Here is a 13163-nt window from a genome sequence, read left to right on the forward strand (position 1 = left end):
TTATTTAAAATGAAAACTTCAGGTTTAGACTCGATTTTATTTTCAGAAACACATCCTTCAACTTCGTGCTTTGACTGATTCAAGGATTGATCTGCAGGAGAAGTAGAAATGTTCGTACTTTCAACATTAATAAATCCTCCCGAAATAAAACCGGAAGGCTTGCCATAAACCATAAATGATTCATTGGCAATCTCTTCTTTGGACAAAGGCTTGGACACATATGAATGATTGAAAGGAGGGGGTACATGATTATAACAGAAGATGAAGAAATATTAGAGTCATTAGTTGATTTGGGAGATTGAACCTTTGGAACCCATTTGTAGTTGGGTTTAACCCATTTCTTTTTGATCTGACATCATCCGTTTGATTGGGATTCCGCACCATCAAATGGATCTGACTGATACACAGGCAAATTAGGGACTTACAATTGGTATCAGAGCCTGGTTGTATCATTCAAAAGGATTTATTGTTTCGTCTGGAATCTGAATAATTGGTGTTTCCGGTCCAAGCTTACGGCCGTAAACACCGAGTTCTTGGGCCGTAAACTCTATTTTGGAGCATTATTTGATCTTATTTTCGAAATATTTTTGCGTTTTTGGATAGATCTCGCAAAAATAAGGGGGGGTTTGTTCTTCGTGTTTTTCATAAAAAAAGTGTTTTTGATCGAGTTTTGGAGCTTCAAAGTCGAAAAATCGTTGTTTTTCACGTAATCGTTGAAGGGTTTTCGGCCGGAGCTTATTGCCGGAAACAGTTCATGACCGGAGTTTACGGCCGGCGGCGGAGTTCGTGTTTGTGGCTAGGGTTTTCGAGCTTGCGGCCCGGAGTTTGCGGCTCTGTTGGGAGTTTACAGCGTCGGCTTGCGGTCCTCGGTGGTTTACGGCTCGCACGAGTTCAGACCTCGTCTTTGCAGCACATCGGATCCCTCGCCTCGCATTTGCGCCGCATCAAAAATAGTAGCGGATTTGGGGGTTGCCGGGAATCGAACCCGGGACTTCTAGTTCACAGTTAAAAGCGCCTTACCATCTCGGCTAACCAAGAACTTGTGATTTCCTTCCGAAATTTTAGACTTAAACACTTCCAGTCGCACCCTAGTTTCGAAATTTGATACTTTTAACCCCAAAAATCAATTTCTTTCTTTTTTTTAATATCTTTTTCAACCAAAAATTTTAATTTTTAATTTATGACTTTTATTTTTGACTTTTTACTTAAAATTTTGACTTTGACTTTAAAGTTTGACCTTTGACTTTAAACTTTGACTTTCTAATTTTACTTTTAAAATTTCAAATTTAGCTTTTCGGTTTGACTTTTAAGTTTGACTTTTGAGTTTGACTTTTTAAATTTGACTTTTAAGGTTGACTTTTGAGGTTTACAGTCAAAGGGCATTTTCTTTAAGTTCTAGTTTTGCTTTTAATAGTTTTTGAAGTTCACGAGGGACTTGAAAACATGACAAAGAGTCATCAAGGTATGTTAAGACAAAATTTCAACATGTTCGATTATATCCCTGGAGAAACCCTCGAAGCTCAGTTGCAGCGATTTACCACACTCACTACTGAAATGAATATTGCTGGGATCTTTTTGACCAAATCTGAGATAAACAGAAGGCTATTGAATTCACTTCCAAAATCGTGGGATATGAATGTAGCTGTCATCAAGAAGACAAAAGATCTCAATCGTCTTAGTATTGCTGAAGTAATTGTAGAGCTTGACACTTTAAAGAGTTCTGTAAACCTTCTGGTCAATGAAGTGTCATGTCCTCATTCATGTGAAGTTTCATGTTCTCAATCATGTGAAGATACGATTAAATTTCTTCGGGATCAAATTGATTTATTTAAAAGAGAAGTTGAGGACCTGAGATATGAAGGATATCAACTCAGGAAAGGACAGAAACCCCTGAAGGCTGAGTTGGAAGCAAAAACCAAGGACTTTAGGAAACTTCAGGAAGACTACAGTAACAAATGTGAAAACTATGATCATGTAGTCAAACTAAATGCCGAGCTAGTGGCTGAAGTTGAATCTTTGAAAGGAAAGTTTGAAACCGCCAAACTTGATGTTAGAAAATATGATTTCTCAAGTGAGGTGGTTGCAAATATGATAGACCAACGCATGCAGTTTAAAAGGAATCAAAACAAGGGTCTAGGGTATGATAGTGTACCTCCTCCTTACAATCATAACTACACATCCATCCCTATGAAACAAGAAGAAATTGACAGGGAGGCACATCTTTAATACGGAAAACCAGCTGGATTTGTGTCAGGAGGAGTTATTAATGTTGAAAATACTGATGCTTCTGTTACATGTGCAGGTAAGTCGCAGAGGATGAGAACAAGGAGAGTTCTTCTAAACAAACCAATGACTCCTTGAACTCTAAATCTGTTGCTTCGAACTCGGCTGCTTCTAACAAACCTGTCGTTGAGAAATATAGGCCTCCAATTCCAGCGCAACAAAGTGCCTGTTGTAAGTGTGCATATGGGAACAACAAGAGACAAGGCAAGGATACGCCACCAGGGGCAGGAAGAAATAACTTCACAGTGAAGAAAAAGACTTGTTTTCACTGTGGAACACCTGGACACATTGCCAGAAATTGTCCTAATCGTGCATACGTTCCTTACTACGCACAAGGATGGAAAAACGCGCCAAGAGGGAGATACTTAAAAAGAAACCCCTCAAGGTCACGGTCAGACAATGCCGTCTGGAATGCCATGAAGGCCAAGAATTCATCTCCCAAGGCCAAGAATCAAACTCCAAAGGCCAAGAATCTGAATCCGAAAGGCAAGAAGGAAATGTCAGCCGACCGGTTAGGTCAAAGTCATCTCAACGGCCGACATCAAGATCAAAAGCAAGCACTGAGCCACCCATCAGATCGAAAAAGAAATGGGTTAAACCCAACTACAAATGGGTTCCAGAGGTTCAATCTCCCAAATCAACTAATGACTCTAATATTTCTTCATCTTCTGTTTGTGATAAACAGGACATGTCATGGGAGAAAGTATTGTGTGTTGATGACAAAGGTCGACCTAGTTTTCAAATGGACTGGGTTCCAAAGACCAACTGATCCCGCTCTGTGCTGGAGCAGCTATAGAGGCATATCATCAGACTTCGGTGTGTTGGTAGTGGCTGCTCCTGGCATATGATTGGGGACATCTCTTAACTGTACAACACTCAAAACATTATTTGAGAGTATGTGTTCGTTGCGGGAAAGGAAGAAAGGAAGAGATCACAAATGGGGTTAGTGCTTAATGATATGAAGAATTTTCGGATCTGTTATGAGATTATGCTTGCTGTTCTCAGACCTTCTGAATGCAGATTCAATCGGTGAATTACGGTTTGCGTTTTCTTCTCTATACTCCTGAGTTTTTTTTTCTTAAGTTGATTCGATTTAAAGACTGATTTTTGTTTTAGGATAGTTTAAATTTGTGCATTTACTTTCGTTTCTCTCATATGCACATATTTAGGAGGAGAAATAAAAATAAAACAAAAATTAGAAAATTTTCAAAAAATCCAAAAACATCAGAAAATCAGAAAATAAAAAAAATATATTGGTTATGAAATGTGTTTGAGGGAGATGTTTTGGGAAGTGATATTATCAAGTAATAACAGGCAACCTGAGTCTGCGTAACGTACCCGAAGTTGAAGGGTCTATGCTCTGGTTTGATGCGTTGGTAGGCACGAAAAAATTTAAATGGACTTGACTAGGCAGAGTTGAACTTAGGAAATTTATAGACTTGACAAATCTTGACCTAGTTAGATACGTTCAGCCTGATAATACGACGCTCGGATAGGTTGAGCAGGTGTAACATCCCGAAATAGCGAGGGTAGAGTTGAAGGGCCAAAAGTGTTAATTGGGAAAGAGTGAATCGGCGAGTCCATGGCTGGACTCGGCGAGTAGAGTCGCGGCTTGACCGCGTGTTAAGTAGCCGACTCGGCGAGTCGATGAGATAGACTCTGCGAGTAGGCGCTGGGTGGAGAAAACCCTAACTCTCGGGATTGAGTGGTATATGAGGAACATCATGTTCCTTCCCCAGCCTCTTTACTTCCCTCTTGAGTTCTAGAAACCCTAAATCGCAGAGGAGCTCCATTGTTGAGTGGATTGAAGCCTGGAGAAGCAATCATTGAAGGAATTTTGTGGGAATTGAAGGCTTGGGGCAAGGGGCTTTGTTTGGAATCAATTTCATGGCAGTTGAAGGCGTCCATTGGAGGTAATATCTCGTTCTTGGTCTGATTGTATGTTATTTCTTCATTTTGGGGTTGTGGATCTTGTCTATGAATGTAATTGGAATGATTAGTGAAGCTTGCAAGTCCCAAACCCTAGTTATGAGTGAATATGGCCTAGATCTCTATGGATTCCCGTAAAGATTGCCACTTTACGTGATGGACGAATTGTAGGAGACTAAATCTATGTTTTGGATCAATTGGAGGGTCTGGAATGCTTCTGAAAGGGTTCAGATCGGTGGTACTCGACGAGTTGGAGGAACAACTCGGCGAGTCGGATGAAGATGGCTTGGAACTCGGCGAGTTGTATGAACAACTCAGCGAGTAGGTTGAAGATAACCATAGACTCGACGAGTCTGTTCTTAGACTCGGCGAGTCTTGTCGAAGAGTCCCGATATTCTCTGGTTGAGTCGAGAATCGGTGAGTCAAGGGATGACTCGGTGAGTTGAGGGCGATTGGACTCAGAGTTGTTGGACTCGGCGAGTCTCGGGGTGACTCGGCGAGTTAGATCGCGGGTTGAGTGAAGTCCTGAGTATGGGGACTCGGCGAGTCAGAGGGCTGACTCGGCGAGTAGGGTCAGTCAGGGGTTGACTTTGACCTTGTCTTTGACCAAGGATTGACCAGTGGTTCCAGGGGTATTTTGGTAATTATTGTTTATTGTTTGAGTTCAGTGCATTGGTGGCTGTCCAGAGGTGGAGGTCGTATCAGTGATCGGAGCAGCTTGAGCTATCTGTTCAGTCGGCAGTTTCGAGGTGAGTTATCCTCACTATATCGCTAGGGTTCATGGCACCAAGGCCGACCCTTTTATCGGATGAAAATCCGGGTAGTTGTCATTACATGATATGGGCCGGAAGGCATTGCTATGTGGACCGGAAGGTCATGGCCTGGAAAGGCGTATGTATGCATTTAGTATGTTGACTGATTCGTAGGGTAATGTTATGCTAGTAACCGGCTAGACCGGTATCTTGTTTAGAGTAATGCCATGATATGTGATCTGTTGATCGATTGTTGTCTGTGGACTGCTATATGATTATGTGCTATGATTGCTAGATCTGGGTGTGACCCGATATGTAGGGTCGTTCTATGATTTGTTATGTTATGTATGTATTTTATGCTATGGGCCGGAAGGCAATATGTTATTGGCCGGAAGGCAATATGTTATGGGCCGGAAGGCAATATGTTGTGTTATGGACCGGAAGGTCGGCGTGGGTAGGACCGGAAGGTTTACCCAGCAGGGACGGAAGTCCCCTGAGACACATGGACCGGAAGGTCGTGGCCTGGAAGGGCGTATATGTGGTTGTTATTTTGGGGGTATCTCACTAAGCTTTCGGGCTTACAGTTGTGGTTTTATGTTTCAGGTTCTCAAGAGTCTGTGGCAAGGCAAAGGCGTGATCATACCGTTCCTCGCGTTGATGTTTTATGATATGAACCTGGGAAAAATACTCTGTTAAATAATGTATTGAAAACCTTTTGTAACAACGTTATTAAAATGAGTGGTTTTGAAAAGTTTTAATTGTTTTGAAATTTTGGACGTTACAAGTTGGTATCAGAGCCTTGGTTTGAGTGAATTGGGGAAACATTCGTGTGACTCCAGTCTCAAATCGAGGAGGATTTTAAAAAGAGAAATTAAAATGGTTTACAAATCTAGTAAAAGGAGGACGCGGAGGTACGATCAGCCGGAGCCAGTAAGTAACCCCAAATTTACCATACATGATAATTGTTTTATTGAGCTTGATAGAACAGCATGCTAGAGTTAGGCTAGGGATCTTCAGGAATTCATGATAATGTTGCCTGATTTGTGATGCCTGTAGCCTAGGGTCCCTTATGGGATATTCTCAGTGTTCCTCTAGTGGTGAGGGTTGATAGTTGTTATGCATGTGCTCTAGTGTATTGTGGTAGTACTTCATACAAATATGGGTAGGTGTGGAAGGTAGTATGGGCCCGTACTACTGAAAGCACAGGACCCATACGCGTATCAGGGAAACCATGATCTCTAGGGGTTGGGTTGCGAGAGTTGGATCCCAGGATTGTGGAAAGTGTCTGAGATTGGTATGGTGTCTTCAGTATGGAGATTTCGAGGCATGATGATAGTGGATCCAGATCAGGATCGGGAGCTAGAGAGCGAGTTCCGGGCGGATCGGTGCCGTCTGAGGTTACCGATCAGACGAGCCCGAGCGAGTTGGATGCGAGGATTCGCAAGATCCTGCGTGATGGGGTTGCTGCATTGTTCCGGGCTGAGTTGCCGGAATTGTTTGGGTCGATCAAGACCGCCATGATTGAGTATTTTGATGAGCGATATGCGGCTCTCGCAGAGACGGCTGCCGCGGTGGCTACAGCGGCTGTAGCAGCGGCAAGGGGAGGAGCTAGTCGGAGTTTTCAGTATCGGGACTTCTATTATACGAAGCCTCCCACATTTGATGGAGTTCAGGACCCAATTGTCGCCATGAGATGGTTATCAGACGTGGAGGGGTGTTTCTTCACGAGTTTATGCCCTGCTGATCAGAGGGTGAGGTGGGCTCTGGACCTATTGGGGCTCGGGGCGAAGGATTGGTGGAGATTGACCACGGAGTCATATTCCGGTGCGCAGAGGACTGCGGTTTCACGGGATCAGTTCAGAGAGATGTTCAGTACTCGCTATGTTCCGCGAGATGAGAGGGAGAGATTGGCTCGGGAGTTCCTTGAGCTGAAGCAGGATTCGGAGTCGGTGACTGAGATCACCAGGATGTTTATTGAGAGGGAGATGTTTGCCCTGAGTTCGCTTCGGAGCCGGCTCAGATGTCCCGATATCTGAGTATGCTCAAGGGGGATATCAGACAGTTCGTGTCTGCGCAGAGGTGCGAGACCTTGTTGGTGTTGCAGGAGGCCGCCATGCGGCGTGAGTTAGAGGTTGAGTTGCAGTTGCGTGAGCTGAGGCAGGCTCCGATGCAGTCGCAGCTAGCGCCGAAACGGTCTAGTACCATTGATGCTAGAGTGGGGGATCGGAGCGGCCACACTTGTGGGAAGTGTGGGAGGGGTCACACCGGAGTTGCGGGTCCGGTGGTGCATGCCGCAAGTGCGGAAAGGAGGGGCACTATTCGCGGGATTGTCGGCAGTCAGTGCCGGTTCGGGATTTGAGGATTTGTTATCATTGTCGGCAGGTTGGACATTTGAGGGTCAACTGTCCACAGCTTTCTGCAGGATCGGTGCATGCTCTAGCACCGGCCATCTTGAGGAGTTCAGGAGGAGGACAGGATGGAGCGGAGCCCCAAGGGCTCATGGTCGTGCTTATCAGCTTGCGGCAGAGAGAGACGGAACAGTGCCGGAGGCAGCTACGGATGTGATGCTTTCTGGATGTCTTGATTATCTTGCGTTGATTGTGGTGTATTGTTTGTGCTGGTATCTTGCGTGGATTTCGACGCGGTATTCGTTGTTTCGCGGGTTTGGAATGGTTATGGATTGGTGTTTCAGGTTTCGCTTGGGCATTCATTGTTCCCTGATGGTTTGGTATGGTTATAGTTTGGTGTTTTGGTGCCGATATCCTTGTGCGGTTTTCGATGCGGTATTCATCCTTTTGCAGGTTGTGGGTTTGGTTATGGGTTATTGTTTGGAACTCCGTTGGTTATCATTCGTGAGAGTTGATAGTGGAGATGCGGCACTGGTTTGGATGTCGGGTAGCATCTGCAGTCGTGGAGTGGATAATTGAAAGACCGGATTCTTTTGAGTGAATTGATCAGGGAGGAGATGTGTTTTGCTGAGGGTTGCTTATGCTTGGGGGAAGCAGTCAGTGTGTAAGTGTTCTCTTTGTGCGGGATTATTCTGGAAGGTCGTTAATGGCGATCGGTGGCTGTTAGTCAGTGCTTTAAGTGGGGGAGAATTGGAGAATTCTCCGGGAGATCGATGAGTATGTGAGGGTGCTTAGCTGTTGGGACTCAGCAGTGTTTTGTCAGCTCAGAGTATAGGCTGAAAAGAGCGAGTGTCGGGTATGCGGGGCGGGATACAGACCTAGGGCATTTGATTGTGGAGGCCTGGGAGTAGGCCGGGATCAAGTTTGAGTAGGTAACCGGGGTTATGCGATCAGAGTATTTGTATGCTTGATGTACATGATGGGTTGTACTGCATTAATCCCACGGGATTTACGTTGTGCATGTTTCTAGAGTTGGAACTGGAAGGTTCCCAGAGTTAGAACCTGAGGGTTCACAGAGTTGGGTGTGCGGACCCACAGAGATATAGCCTCGAGTGGCTAGTGTGTGTTATGAGAGTCGGTCCAGTCATGCTGGGGACTCTGATGGTATCGTTGGATCAGTTTGAGGTTTCGGATGTTGCAGTGTGATTACATTGGAAGGTCTGGCCCCAGGTTAGTAATCTTGTTTAGTTGAGGTAGTGATTTTATTGAGTGGAGAGAGTGCATGGTATTGAGAGCCCCTGCAATGAGAGCCAGAGTATGTGAATGGCGGTTACGCAAAAAGGGTGGTGTCGCTTGGGCGAGCACCGTGGCACGGGTTGGGGTGGCATCATGGCCAAGTGAGTTCCTTGGAAAAAGGAAAAGGGAAAGGTGTGTAACTCCGAAGGGGAGTGCAAGATTCACGAAAGTGAGAGCGAAGTAGGAACTCATCCGGTTTGGAACGTCTGTTGAGGTCGCGAAGGGATATCCGCAAGTGTAGAGCCAAGAGGCTCAGAAGGGATGCAGGGAGAGAGAGAATCTTGAACTCTCAGTGTGATTCTGATCAGGGTATGGGGTGGATATTAGTGGTTCATCCTGGGAGATGTTTGAGGATAGTATCAGTGTAGCAGGTTTCCCAACCTGAAAGTGTTAGAGCTGGTTCAGCTTGTGTGTGCAGTTGCAAGAGGAGAACTCGTGAGAGTTGCTATGATATAGAGAATGAGTTTTTCCGTCATCACGGAATGGGTAGAGTGAGATTCGGATCGGGGATCCGATGGTTCATGGTCTTCTAGCCTTTATGAGTCGAGTGATGGTTGTGATTTGGAGCAGTGTTGCATTATGGGTAATTCTTAGGGGTTAATCGAAGATATTAGAGGGTGAATCCGGTGCCCTATTTGAGACAGTGGTCAGGACACCGTGAGGGAAGGAAAGTGTATTCGAGTTTGTTTGGGTATGCCTTGTGTGACCTGGTCTGGTTGAGGCCAGGTGGAGCATTGCGGGAGTATCCCTGGAGTTGAGCTGCTATAGGCTTCGAGGGCGAAGCCTAATATAAGTGGGGGAGAATTGTAACATCCCGAAATAGCGAGGGTAGAGTTGAAGGGTCAAAAGTGTTAATTGGGAAAGACTGACTCGGCGAGTCCATGGCTGGACTCGGTGAGTAGAGTCGCGGCTTGACCGCGTGTTAAGTAGCCGACTCGGCGAGTCGATGAGATAGACTCGGCGAGTAGGCGCTGGGTGGAGAAAACCCTAACTCTCGGGATTGAGTGGTATATGAGGAACATCATGTTCCTTCCCCAACCTCTTTACTTCCCTCTTGAGTTCTAGAAACCCTAAATCGCAGAGGAGCTCCATTGTTGAGTGGATTGAAGCCTGGAGAAGCAATCATTGAAGGAATTTTGTGGGAATTGAAGGCTTGGGGCAAGGGGCTTTGCTTGGAATCAATTTCATGGCAGTTGAAGGCGTCCATTGGAGGTAATATCTCGTTCTTGGTCTGATTGTATGTTATTTCTTCATTTTGGGGTTGTGGATCTTTTCTATGAATGTAATTGGAATGATTAGTGAAGCTTGCAAGTCCCAAACCCTAGTTATGAGTGAATATGGCCTAGATCTCTATGGATTCCCGTAAAGATTGCCACTTTACGTGATGGACGAATTGTAAGAGACTAAATCTATGTTTTGGATCAATTGGAGGGTCTGGAATGCTTCTGAAAGGGTTCAGATCGGTGGTACTCGACGAGTTGGAAGAACAACTCGGCGAGTCGGATGAAGATGGCTTGGAACTCGGCGAGTTGTATGAACAACTCGGCGAGTAGGTTGAAGATAACCATAGACTCGACGAGTCTGTTCTTAGACTCGGCGAGTCTTGTCGAAGAGTCCCGATATTCTCTGGTTGAGTCGGGAATCGGTGAGTCAAGGGATGACTCGGTGAGTTGCGGGCGAGTGGACTCAGAGTTGTTGGACTCGGCGAGTCTCAGGGTGACTCGGCGAGTTAGATCGCGGGTTGAGTGAAGTCCTGAGTATGGGGACTCGGCGAGTCAGAGGGCTGACTCGGCGAGTAGGGTCAGTCAGGGGCTGACTTTGACCTTGTCTTTGACCAAGGATTGACCAGTGGTTCCAGGGGTATTTTGGTAATTATTGTTTATTGTTTGAGTTCAGTGCATTGGTGGCTGTCCAGAGGTGGAGATCGTATCAGTGATCGGAGCAGCTTGAGCTATCTGTTCAGTCGGCAGTTTCGAGGTGAGTTATCCTCACTATATCGCTAGGGTTCATGGCACCAAGGCCGACCCTTTTATCGGATGAAAATCCGGGTAGTTGTCATTACATGATATGGGCCGGAAGGCATTGCTATGTGGACCGGACGGTCATGGCCTGGAAAGGCGTATGTATGCATTTAGTATGTTGACTGATTCGTAGGGTAATGTTATGCTAGTGACCGGCTAGACCGGTATCTTGTTTAGAGTAATGCCATGATATGTGATCTGTTGATCGATTGTTGTCTGTGGACTGCTATATGATTATGTGCTATGATTGCTAGATCTGGGTGTGACCCGATATGTAGGGTCGTTCTATGATTTGTTATGTTATGTATGTATTTTATGCTATGGGCCGGAAGGCAATATGTTATGGGCCGGAAGACAATATGTTGTGTTATGGACCGGAAGGTCGGCGTGGGTAGGACCGGAAGGTTTACCCAGCAGGGACGGAAGTCCCCTGAGACACATGGACCGGAAGGTCGTGGCCTGGAAGGGCGTATATGTGGTTGGTATTTTGGGGGTATCTCACTAAGCTTTCGAGCTTACAGTTGTGGTTTTATGTTTCAGGTTCTCAAGAGTCTGTGGCAAGGCAAAGGCATGATCGTACCGTTCCTCGCGTTGATGTTTTATGATATGAAGCTGGGAAAAATACTCTGTTAAATAATGTATTGAAAACCTTTTGTAACAACGTTATTAAAATGAGTGGTTTTGAAAAGTTTTAATTGTTTTGAAATTTTGGACGTTACAGCAGGGAGATATATATGGGAATCTACTCGTCACATTAAATGAAACCGTACTTAGAACTGTGGTTCAAATTTTGCTCGATGTGCGGATTCTGTCCTTAATTCCGGTTGCATGGGGCGACTGGTAAATTCCGATAAATTAGGTCTGTAGAATATCATTTTCTTTCTTTCCGTCTGTTAGTTGTATGTTGTCTCCTTTGCGTGACTTCCAAGACGACCTGGTAGACAACATATGCAACTTTATTTCTTTGCAGGCTATATATATGTGTGAAATACTTCTTATCTGTTAGCCATATGTTGTCTCCTTTGTGCGACTTCTAATCCGACCTGGTATACAGCATATGCAACCTTCTTCTTCTCAACCCCTCTGAAGTAGTTAGCAATAGAATTCTGAATCTCTTCTGTCTCTGAATGGTTGTCTGTTCACCCGGTGTAAGGAGTACTATGGAAGTTCTTGATGGATGGGGCATATCAGGAAGCGGGAAACACGTTCCAGTACACTTAAAATTGAACTCATACAGATTGTCTGTAGATCTCGCTACTTAATTTAGGTGGACAACAATATCCCTGGTCGTCGTCAGATGAATGGTCATTAAGATATAGTATCTAAGGAATTAGGATCAGATATAAATTTTAGGAATTTAAGTTCACCCTATCTTGTAACAAATAGTATGTCCTAAATTTGTCCTAATTTTTCGTGTTTAAGTGGATAACAATACCGACGATCGACCAGACAAAGATGTGAATATGAAAGGTACTGACAAGTGGATTAAGGCTGTCTAAAAACTTTGATCCCAAATCATTCTTAAAGTTAGATATCATTTTTATTTTTGTTAAATTTGTCATAGTTTCTTCTAATTTAAATATTAGGGGAGAATTAAAAAAAATTAAAAATAAGGAAAAAAAATTCAAAAAAAAATTCAAAAACAAAGAAAAATCAGAAAAATTAAAAATCCAAAAATAGTGTTATTTATGTTTTATTTCTTGTTCAGAAAAATCAAAAAAAAATCCAAAAAATATTTTTGTTTCTATTTTAATTTGTGTGCTAAGTTTTCTTTTAGTTTTGTTTTGTCTTGAATAGTGATTTCAAGTATAGATAAGACTCATGGAGTTTGTGTTGAAGATTTTGAGCCAAAGCCTCGTCCGTGAGCATTGAAGAATTCACATTCGAAGGAGCAAGAAATGAAGATTATTCTTTCAACATTCAACCTTTCAACCCTAGAAGCAAGGTTAAGCTGAAATTGAAGATTATGTGACGGATTGCATTGAAGCCTCCTCAATCAGTCTGCTGCCATCTTTGTACCTGCTGAAGTGATCCAGAAAATTATTTATCTTTGAAGTTCTCACTGAAGATTCTCAAGCTGAAAGTATCATCTTTCAAGAATCAGTATGTCAAGCCTCCTCACCCGACGTGCGTTCAAAGCCAAACTCTGAAGAAAAGCCCAACTGCTCAAGATGAAGTCATTCATTGAAGATTCATATGTTCATCCTGATGCTGTGAAGAAATCGAAGGTTAAAGCTGAAGGCAAGATCTCATTGAAGATTGACAAGAAGAGCCAGCTACTTTTTAGGGGGAGCTTGTTGGGTCAATTAAGAAAAGAAAGCTATAAACCAAGGGGGAGATTGTTGGGTCAAAATATGGTTTATACTTTACTTTTCTGGGCAGTTGTATTTTTTCTGTAATATTTGTGGAATTTATGGTTTAGTTTACGGCCGTAAACACCTTACGGCCGTAAACTCATTTACGGCCCATTTGTTTCCGGCCCATGTTCTACAAGTATAAATAGAGGTGTTAGGGTGAGGAGTAGAGAAAGATGA

The sequence above is a fragment of the Lactuca serriola genome, chromosome 3 (genome assembly GCF_051521515.1).
Source record: "Lactuca serriola cultivar US96UC23 chromosome 3, Lser_US96UC23_V15, whole genome shotgun sequence".
Classification (NCBI taxonomy): domain Eukaryota; kingdom Viridiplantae; phylum Streptophyta; class Magnoliopsida; order Asterales; family Asteraceae; genus Lactuca; species Lactuca serriola.